Here is an 11,117-nt window from a genome sequence, read left to right as displayed (position 1 = left end):
ATCTCACAAATACAATCAGACCTGCCCATCTTATAATTATCCGTAGCCAATCCAAACAGGTATCTTATACATACATCACACGCATAAATATTTTAAGAGTCTGCATATAAAAGTGAAATAAAGATTAACATCTTTCAATCAGAATCTCATAGGTTATGTTTAACTAATGTAAAAGCAGACATAAATAACAAACTCAGTATAGAAAAATGTCCTAATAGTCTAGATAATCATCTGAATGATTATCTTCTGCAGGGTCTTCTTGTTGCTCAATCTGTGGCTGGACTGCAGTGGGCTGGACTAGAGTGGGTTGGACTGGAGTGGGTTATACTGGAGTGGGTTGTACTGGTGTGGGTTGGACTGGAATAGGTTGTTGCTGGGGCGGTGTTGGGTTGGACTGCTGTTGTTGAAGACGGGTCTGGACATCAGGAGGTAGAAAGGCCATGACTAGATTTTGGAAGTTTTGAAACTGCCTTGTCAAATTTTCATAAGCTTGATCACGTTCTTCTAGTCGTTGCGTCAGTCGGTTCACGACCTCCTCAGCATTCCTGGAATAAGATGCTTGTTGTTTGTGGATACCTCTTCCAGTAGTGTAACCTTTGCCAAGTTCTCCAGTGCCATAAAGTCTTCCTTTATTTTTTCCGCCGACAACGTCAACCCAACACTGTGTCCTAATGACGTCTTCCTCATCATTATGCTCTGACGCCTCAGCACAGGACCCTTGCTCAGATCTGACCTGTGACAGTCTAGTTGAAAATTCTTCCTGTTAAAGAAAACAATGACAAATTAGTTAAATAAGGTACAACATTTAAGTTTAAAGGAAATAATAAATAGTAAAAGGATTTCCTTACATGTGTTCTTCGAGACCTTTCATCAACAAACTGGCTAGATCCCTTGCGAAGACGAGTTTGGTAAAATACCTCATCAATATATGCCTCTCGCCCCAACTCTTTTTCCTTTAACAAAATAAATGGTTATATGTATACATCGATTTTAAAAGAAGTAAATTATATCATAATATGAAAATAAAAAAGATTAAGGTTTATACCATACGAAGGGCATGCTCATGAGTGGTAATGGAACCACCTGTGTGTAGGGTCCCACCCTTTTCTGAAGCTCTATTTCTCTGGGCTGTAATTTGCTTGTTGCGATAAGAAGGAGAATTCCAATGTTCTAGCAATCGATTCCAGATATGGTCCCCAATCCAATAAGGGCGCTCCCCTGCAATCCAGGCATCTCTAAACATCTCAGATAGCCTATGAGATGCTTTGGAGTGGAAATTTTTTTTAATTTGACCTTCGTGCTCAGGTCTCCACTGAACCGACCTCTGTAACAATAAATCAAGTACATATGATCTTGACAACACAATATGCATGGTATTTAAAGTCTAATAGCAGTGACCATCTACTTTTCATTTGAAATACATACATAAATACATAATGAAAATAAGTTTCATGACGTTTTACCTTAAATCATTGCCAAAAAGGTTCTTTCTCTTCTAGAGGTATGGCTCCCCATGATGGCCATGGCGAAAGGAACTGTTGCTTAATAGATCTTGTGATTGCCTGAGAAGCAACTCTGGAAGGAACAAACCTAAATATAAATGCATAAAAGTCATCAAAAAGAAGGCAAGCCAAATAACAAGTCATGGCATACAAATTAGTATTTAAGATCTAAATAGATATTACCCCCGATTAAAAGGCTCAATCATCGGTTGCTCATGGAGAGGAGGGTCAACATCATCAGCAGCTGAATCAGGAGCATCTGCTGCAGGAGCAACATCAGGAGAGGGATTAGAGGATGAGGAAGGTCTACAAGAAGTGTGAACCACAACAGGGGAGGGTCCTTGATGGGAAGGTTGTGGTGTGGAGATAGGTGGTGCGGGAACCACAATAGGGTTTGGAGTGAAGGTAGGTGGTGCGGGAACCATAGTAGGGTGTGCTGTGAAGGTAGGTGGTGCGGGAACCACAGTAGGGTGTGGTGTGGAGGTAGGTGGTGTGGGTACCATGGTAGGATCTAGTGTGGGTACCACAATAGGGTGTGGTGACGGAATGGATGTAGATGGTGTGGTAACCCCGGCAAGGTGTGGTGTGGGTACCCCAGCAAGTGATGGTGCCTGAATGGGCGCACTCTGTGGTATTTGGCCAGGAACCCTTATGATATACCGTGGTGGCTGTCTTCTTGGTAGACATGTCAAAGTGGGCCAACCTGGCTCACACGGGTTGGCTCACCACGAGCCGGGTTGAAAATGAGTGAACCCAACCCGGCTCACTTTCTGGTGAGCCAGAAATTCTGTAACCCAGCTCAACCCACCACGAGTTGGTGGGTTAAGTGGGTTGGCTCACCAACCCACCTAAAAAAATTATTTTTTTATTTTTTTTAGTATTCAAATATTTAAATAAATTTTTAAGTAACCCATGAAATGACAATCATACTAAAATCAAGAATCAATATTTTGATCATGCTCACCGCCAATATATGAAGAATTATTTCCAAGAAAGTATCCATTAGTCTAAGGAAGCATGGTTAATATTACAAATTTTCTGTCATGCTATTCAACAAAATATAAATAAAAAAATTATATATTTTTTTTCATGCTAATTTAGAAAAAATTGTTTATAAGACGGTTAGTTAAGTAATTTACTATAAAGATTATAGTTAAAGATTAAAGTATCAACATATATATAACTTAACAATCAAATTAATTAAACATTTAAACTATTCAAATATAATTAAGCAACATTCTAGTTTTTAAAAATATGAAATTGTGAACAAATATAATAGGAATAGTAAATAATTATTAAAAAAAATTAAAAAAAATTAAAAAAAATTGCAAAAAAATGTTGGTGGGTTAAGTGGGCCAACCCACCTTCAACCCGGCTCGAACCCCTTTAACCCGTGGGTTAAGTGAGCCGGGTTGAGTTCAACCCACTTTTGAAAAAGTTGAATTTTTCTCAACCCAACCCGACTCGAACCCATGGTGAGCCGGGTTGGCTCACGGGTTGAAACTCATTTTGACATCTCTACTTCTTGGCTTTGTCTTCTTCCCTTTATCAAAACTAGATGGACGTCTAGGTGACATTGTAGCAATCAAACTATATAAAACAACAAAATTGAACATCAAATATTAACAAGATAGTTATTTTACAGTTTAAAATGACAAGTGTTATTCACATTACCAACCACAAAATAATACTTTTATAAGTGAAATATTTAAAGTTTGCCAAAACATAGTTAATGAATCTTTTACATAAATTTAACAATTACAACAATAATTCAATCATCATCGTCATCCTCCTCCTCATTTTTGTCATGATCGTCATACTCGTCGTCATCATCATCATCATCATCATCATCATAATCTTCTTCTTCTTCTTCTTCTTGGTCGTCTTCATCTTTTTCATCTTCTTCTTCTTCTTCTCCATCTTCTTCTTGTATTTCTCCTTCCAATTCTTCAGGAGCACCATCAAAGTCATGCAATGTAGATACACTTTCAACATCGATTATTTCATGGACATGTGACATTTCATCAACTTGATATGGAATATCCTCTTCCACCTCATTTGACTCAATGCGACCCCTAGGCTTAGTTTGTATCGCAACACACCAACCACTTTTGTCGATGCTCCGAAATGCTGGATATGGGACATACTAAACTTGTCTAACATTATTAGCTAGAATGAATGGATCAAAAGGTCGATATCTTTTACTCATTTCAAGTTCAACAATATTATACCTAGGATTCACCCTTGTACCATCTCTAGAAGGATCAAACCATTCACAATAAAAAACAACTACTTTCTTTGGAGAAGTACAACTGTTGTACTCTAGCTCAAATATTTTATGAATTATTCCATAAAAATCATCATAACCTCCCTCTGTAATGCCCTTCACGTACACACCACAGTTAATTGTCTTCTTTCCTTTGGACCATTCATTAGTGTGAAACTTATACCCATTAACAAAGTATGTGTGCCATTCTTTTACGCATCTCATGGGCCAATTTGCCAAATCCCTTAAATCTTGATTTTGAGACTTAATGGCGCATTATAAACCTACAAATATGCAACAATAAATTGTTACATGAATTTGGATAACAACAATTTGTTTAAGAAATAGGAGCATACATACTTGATGTTTCAACCAGTAAGGAAACTCTGAGTATATTCGAGCAGAAGTAGTTCCCTCATGTACTTGATTAGCCACAACGAATGAGCTATTACATAAGAATACAATTAATAATAAGTATATAAACTTCTTGATTAAGGTGCATAGATTGAGATTAGAACATACTCAAGGTACGATTTAACTTCAGCGCAATTGATTAACACATGGACATGAGCAGAGTTGAATTCAGCATCAGTTAACCAATAAGTCAACTCCTTGCCTGCGTGACGACCAACTTGTCGAAACACTGATAATGTTGAGTCACATGTTTCATTTTGCCAGTGTGTTTCATTGTTAGGCGACAAGATGAAGTTCTTGAAATAATGAGAACAAAAATATGTTGTTTCACGATGCAAGTAGGCTGCACAAATTGATCCTTCCACTCTGGCTTTGTTTTTTACAGAATGTTTTGATTCCTCCATAAATCTATAAAAAGAAATGAATAGATTGTGATTTGAAACTGGAATAAAAGTCTAAAACATACAAAGATATAGTAATCATGGTTTATCACCTTTCAAATGGATACATCCACCTATATTGCACTGGCCCACCAAGCCATGCTTCATATGGCAAATGAACAGGGAGATGCTCTATTGAATCAAAGAACCCAGGAGGGAATATTCTTTCCAATTTGCAAAGAATAATTGGAATATTTTCCTCTAACATTTTCAGTGACTGCTCCTTTAGTGTCGTTGAGCACAAGTCTTTGAAAAAATGACTAATTTCTATTAGAGGATTTAACACGTACATTGGCAATGACCTGAACGCAACAGGGAGTAATGTCTCCATGAAGACATGACAATCATCACTTTTCATACCGTGAATACTACCCTTTTCGATATTAGCACATCTTGCTAAGTTTGAAGAATAGCCATCTGGCATTCTTAGTTCCTTGATCCAACGACAAACTATTTTAGATTCTGATGAGTTCAAATTTTTGCCCTCATTTAATATTTAAATTTGGGGATTTAATTGAATTTTCTGTGCTTAAAGATTGATTTAATTAGGATTTGTGATTATTGGATTTATTCAGTAAGTTTGGTAAAAGTGGCGTAAAAATTGATTTTAGTTGCATAAAATATTATTGGATATTCTAACGATTGTTAATGCAACTAGAATTTATTTTTGGTCATTAATAGTGTGGATTTGAAATATTCAAAGTTACAAAATAAGTCCAAAATCAAGAAATTCTGGAAAAGAATAAATCATGAGCTAAATGCACCCCCAGATTTTATTTGCACACTCCTCCTGCAAGTGGACCACAAAAACCTGTTCTGCACCCCAGTTTTCACTAAGTTGCACCCCTCCTACCACTTAAACCCAACTCAACCAGATCATGCCATGTGGCAATCCCCACCTCTTAAAATTAGCAAACCAGAACAAGCCACGTGTCATAATCCTCCACTCACCCAATTGACCACTCAGATCTTGCCACATCATCATCTCCTCCATCTCACACATGAAACCCTAACCCTAATTTTCTTCCTCTCCTTCCAACCTCCACAGCCGCCGCCGCACCTCTTCATTCCGCCGCACCACCACAGACCTGCAACCACACCGCATCTGCACCTTCACGTCTCGCCGGCCACCACAGATCGCGCAGCGTTCCATCACCACCGCAACAGCACCGTGCCGCCTCTGTCTTTCCCGCAACCTTCACGCACCATCGCAGCACCTCCACGACAACCATCCTCTCCGTTCACGCAGCTGCAGCGCGCCTCCGTCGCACCATCTCCACAGCAGCGCCAGCCACCGCGCCTACACTTGCATCTGCGCGAACCAACTCTGCAACACCACCACAGTTCAGTCTTCTTCTTCCTTGCACCCGCGTTCTGCGCAGCAGCAGCAGCTACCAACACCATGCTTGACGAGCCACCACCTACATCTTTGCGAGAATCCAGGAGCAACCACCACGCCGGAAATCTGACCGCCGCGCCGTTGCAGCACCCACAAGCCTCCATGAAACCCTAAACGCAGCAAACCCTAGTCTGGAGAGAGAAAGTGCACTCTACGCCACGTGTCAGCATATGATAGGCAGTCAACTGGTCAAACTCTGGTCAAACTGGTCAAACTCTGGTCAACTGGTCAAACTCTGGTCAATTCTGTAAAAATGCTTAAATAAGAGGGGCAGAATTGGAAATTGGACAGAAATTGAGTTGCTAATTAATTAAATAAAAATAAAAGATTTTAGCAACTGATAGATAATGCCCAAAGTCCAGTTGAAGCCTATATAAAGAGACTTAAGGGAGCAGAAGCGGGACACTTTTTTTTTCTGACTGAGACACTTAGAACTCTCTGGTTTTGGCAGATACCGTCTCCACCACATCTTTCATTCTTTCTTTTATTTTCTTTCCTTTATATCATCATGTATTCCATCAAAGCCATGGAGGGCTAAGCTTTTAGGGTTGATTCCACTATAATTTCTTAACTGGATTCTGAGGTTAGATGAATTTAAATGTTTTGTTATTTTGATTATTGTTGTGGTTTTTGTTTATCTATGTCCTTTGCTTCTTAATCGAATAGAAAATAATGATTTTAAATCTACATGCATGCTAATCATATGAGTTAAAAGGTTTTTAAATTAAATTGAGACTTTACTTTGATTTTGTTTAGAAACTTTCATTTGATTAAATAAGTTTTTGCCAATAATTGAGACTTTAATTTGATTAGAGGTAATTAATTTAACTAAAATTAGTCAAGACTGTACTTTGATTAATTAAGTTTTCTATTTGGTGAAGAAACAAAGGAATAGACATGATTAGGCATAGTAAAATTAATTGAGACTGTACTTTGATTGAATTTACTATGGACAATCTAACAATTCTCACTTTTAATTGAGACTGTACTTTGATTAAAAGTGAGGATGCCAACAAATGAATTAAGTCTTTACATTGATTGATTTGTAAATCAACAACAATAATTAATTTAACAATAATCTCTAGATAACCAATGAAGAATCTTATTTAGAAAAAGCAGTGGAATTGACCTATTTATTATTACTGTGTTTACATTCTTCCGTGTCATTTTCTTTGCATATCAAAACCCCCTATCTTTATAGTAGCTAGTTTTAATTGAATTTTTAAGAATCAAATATTTGAGATCAATTCCGTATTCGTTGTGAGACGACTTAGGGTTATCTTAACCCTAACTATTTTGTTCACTACAAACTGGCAATACTGAAGTTGCTAAAGTAGTGGTAATTTGATCGCCTAACGACAGTGATATCAGATTCATCTTTTATGAAGGTGTAATTTGCTTTTGGTTTGAGCAACCGCCCGTTAGATTGTGGCTTCAACTGCAAGTCTTTTCGGCCACAATATAAAGATAAATCTTTTCTTGCCTTGTCATTATCTTTGGTCTTGCCACTAACATTCATCACGGTGTTGAAGATGTTGTCAAAGAAATTTTTTTCTATATGCATGACATCGAGATTATGTCTTAGCAAGTTATCTTTCCAGTATGGAAGATCCCAAAATATGCTTCTTTTGGTCCAATTATGCCACTCTCCATACCCATCTATCCTTGTCACACCAGTTTCAGTCACTTTTGGATAATCTTTGACTCTTCTCCAAACTTGTGATGGGGTTAACCTAGGAGGTGGCCTATCCGTTTCAACTTCCCCTTTGCGAAATGCCTTTTTGTTTCTCCTAAATGGATGGTCAATGGCCAAGAACCTCCGATGGCAGTCAAACCAATAACTTTTTCGGCCATAATTCAATGTGAATGTCTTAGTGTGCTCCATGCAATGTGGACAAGCTAATTTACCATGTGTGCTCCAACCAGATAACATTCCATATGCAGGGAAGTCATTAATAGTCCACATCAAAACCGCCATCATAAGGAAATTTTGCTTCCTTGAAACATCATACGTCTAAATACCATTCCACAACTTATTCAAATCATCAATCAAAGGCTCCAAATAAACATCTATGGATGCCTTTGGATTAGATGGACCTGGTATTAGACATGTTAAAAACATGAAAGGCTTTGTCATACACATCTTAGGTGGAAGATTGTATGGAGTAACAATCACAGGCCAACAAGAATATGATGAAGACGACACCTGGATGTATGGATTAAATCCATCCGAACATAGACCAAGTCGAACATTACGAGGATCACTGGCGAAGGATTCATGTTTTCAATCGAAGTGCTTCCAGGCTTCACCGTTAGATGGATGACGTAGCACTCCTTGAGTTTTGTTCTCATAATGCCATGTCATGTGTTGTGCTGTTTCCATTGAAGCAAACATTCTTTGTAATCTTGGAATTATAGACAAGTAGAACATAGACTTCAATGGAATTGGTTTTTTTTTGCCTTCTTCCTGCATGGATTGTGTGATATCGAGCTTGTCCACAAAATTTGCATTCAAGTAAGGATGCATCATTTTTTCCATTATCGTTGTCATAAAAAAGCATACACCCATTAACACAACAATCAATCTTCTTAGACTCTAATCCCAACTTTGAAACTAATCTCTTGGCTTCATAATAATTCTTTGGCAAAGAATTATTTGGTGGTGTTAGATCTAAATAGATTTTTGCCATATTGTCTATTGCTTGGTTGGGAATGTTCCAATTAGATTTGCAAGCCAAAAGTCTAACGCATACTGATAGTTTCGACTCTGTTACCCCTTCAAATACAGGTTGATTTGCCTATGCCAATAAATTGTAAAACCTCTGAGTGGCTTCGTTTGGAGACTCTTCTAAACGGCTATTGTCTTGTTCTTCAAATGAAGGATGTCGATTAAGAGCATCATTCACCATTTCTTGCATATACATAAATTGATCCATCTCAGAGGTGTGTGCAACAGTACTTGAACTATGAAGGCAATTTTCTTGTGCAGTCAAATCAACAGAGGGCATTTCTTCACCATGAAATGTCCAAATCTTGTAATTTGGCATGAATCCTTTTTGGTATAGATGAACTTTAACCACCTCGTCTTTCAAAATTTTAGTGCATTGGCACTTTAAGCATGGACATCTAATCCCTCCATCAAGAGCATAATATTTATATTGTCGAGCTATCCAAACCAAGTCTTCAACTCCTATGATAAAATCTTCCTTTAAACCTCTTCTTCCAGGATAACAACGGTCATACATCCAACCACGGTGGATGGGAACTTCGGCCATGTCCTGGGACAAGCCAAAGGAGGAAAATGTTATGTTACACTATGCTAGTGCAACAAAGTACAATTATCAAACATGAGACTTAAGTAATAAATCTATTACTACTTAAGCCCATGCATGTAGAAGGCAAAGATAGAGGGTGCACGAATAATTTCTTCATTCTAGCACACCTCTAGTTAACTTGATTTCAATTTTTGCACCAATTTTATAGTATTATTTTAGTCCAATAGCAATTCACATATACAATTGGATGAGAAATTCGACCATGTCCTAGGACAAACCAAAGGAAGAAAATGTTATGTTACACTACATAAGTGCAACAAAGGACAATTATCAAACATTAGACTTAAGTAATAAACCTATTACTACTTAAGCCCATGCATGTAGAAGACATTTGATTTGAAGGTAGTATACTTGATTTCAAGGTAGCAATTAAATAAAGCAATTAGTATTTGCTATAATCATACTTCAATCATATATATTCAAACAACAACAAAAAATTTACAATGAAAGCTACATACCAAAAACATCAGAGAAGGGTTGAGGAACTAGAAATGAAGATAGTCAATGTACTTGTAAAAGAAGAAGCCATTTAGAAAGTTGACTAAACTTTGACTTTTTTATTTGAACCTTAAATGCAAGTGTAAACTGGTGGAGAATGTTTAGGATGCTTCAATACACGTATTATAATTAACAAAAGAAAGGTGGAGAAAAGATCACAACTCAGAATTAACAAGGTAATTCGAGTTTGCCTAGTCAAAACTAAAAAGAGAACTAGAAATTGGCCAAAATGAGCTAAGGCTACCAAATTAGTAAAGGAATTGATAAGCAATGATGCAAACACAATCTAATTTGTATAAGAATGATGGAAAGTTAGGCCAAAGTGAGGAATAAGATGGCATACGAAAATTCATATGTGGAGGCCAACTTTATGCATAAGTAGTCTACCACTCACAACTTGGTTAATGTTTTTCTCATTGCATTAGAGTGACTAACTTTGTGGCTTAGTTTGATGCAGAAACAGTGATCCCATGGCAGAAAATGCAGCTGAAACAGTGGCCTAAATAAGCACTAAATTGGATGAAAAGTTGCTAAGTTGACCAAGAGTTGACTTTTTGCATTTTTGCTCTAATATGATAACTATGAAAACTGGTAAAAACAGCACCAAGAACCTACTCAACAAGCTTAAAATGACGAAAGGAACCTAAGAAATAACTCAAAACTGAAATCCTACCTAAAACTCAAAGTTTCACTACCTAAAACCTCTAAAAAGACACTAAAACTAGGCTAAAAACTATGGTTATGCTAAATCATGGGTAGAAGTGGATAGAAACTACCTAGACAAGTTTAAAATGACTCAAGAAAACTTAATCCTAACACACAAACTGCCTCCGAACAGATTTACACAAAATCACTACCTAAAACCAAGACTAGTCTACTAAATTAAGTATTTTCTATGTGCATGTACTACCCTAACCTATGCAACTTTAATCTAACTATCCACACAAGTTTCTAATGCCAAAACATGACTACAAAGGAACTCACACGACTAAAATCAACAACTCGAAATCTAGGTCCTTAACACCTAAAACTACCACTAAACTAGGCTAAAAGTGCAAAAATTTAGAAATTAAGTACACTAGTGCATATAACTATTATAAAACTAATTGGACAAGTTCTAATTAACAGAAGAAAGGTGGAGAAAACATCACAACTCAGAATTAACAAGGTAATTCGAGTTTGCCTAGTCAAAACCCTAATGGCCAATGGAAAGGACCAAAAACAAAACCAAAAAAATATGATAAATAATGAATGAAGATACTA

The 11,117-nt window shown here is 37.1% G+C and overlaps 1 long non-coding RNA gene across 1 annotated transcript; it reads right to left on the bottom strand.

The window, feature by feature from the left end:
- Nucleotides 1–669: 669 nt before the first annotated feature.
- Nucleotides 670–1,113, bottom strand: LOC114177588. The gene is made up of 3 exons (XR_003603152.1): nucleotides 1,046–1,113; nucleotides 849–953; nucleotides 670–760 (listed from the first exon to the last, which is right to left on the bottom strand). It is a non-coding gene; the product is annotated as an uncharacterized LOC114177588 (long non-coding RNA).
- Nucleotides 1,114–11,117: the final 10,004 nt, after the last annotated feature.

Source organism: Vigna unguiculata, chromosome 3 (assembly GCF_004118075.2).
Source record: "Vigna unguiculata cultivar IT97K-499-35 chromosome 3, ASM411807v1, whole genome shotgun sequence".
In the NCBI taxonomy this organism is placed as follows: Eukaryota; Viridiplantae; Streptophyta; class Magnoliopsida; order Fabales; family Fabaceae; genus Vigna; species Vigna unguiculata.
Note: the sequence above shows the minus strand (reverse complement) of the source record. Positions and strands in the feature narration are given on the sequence as shown.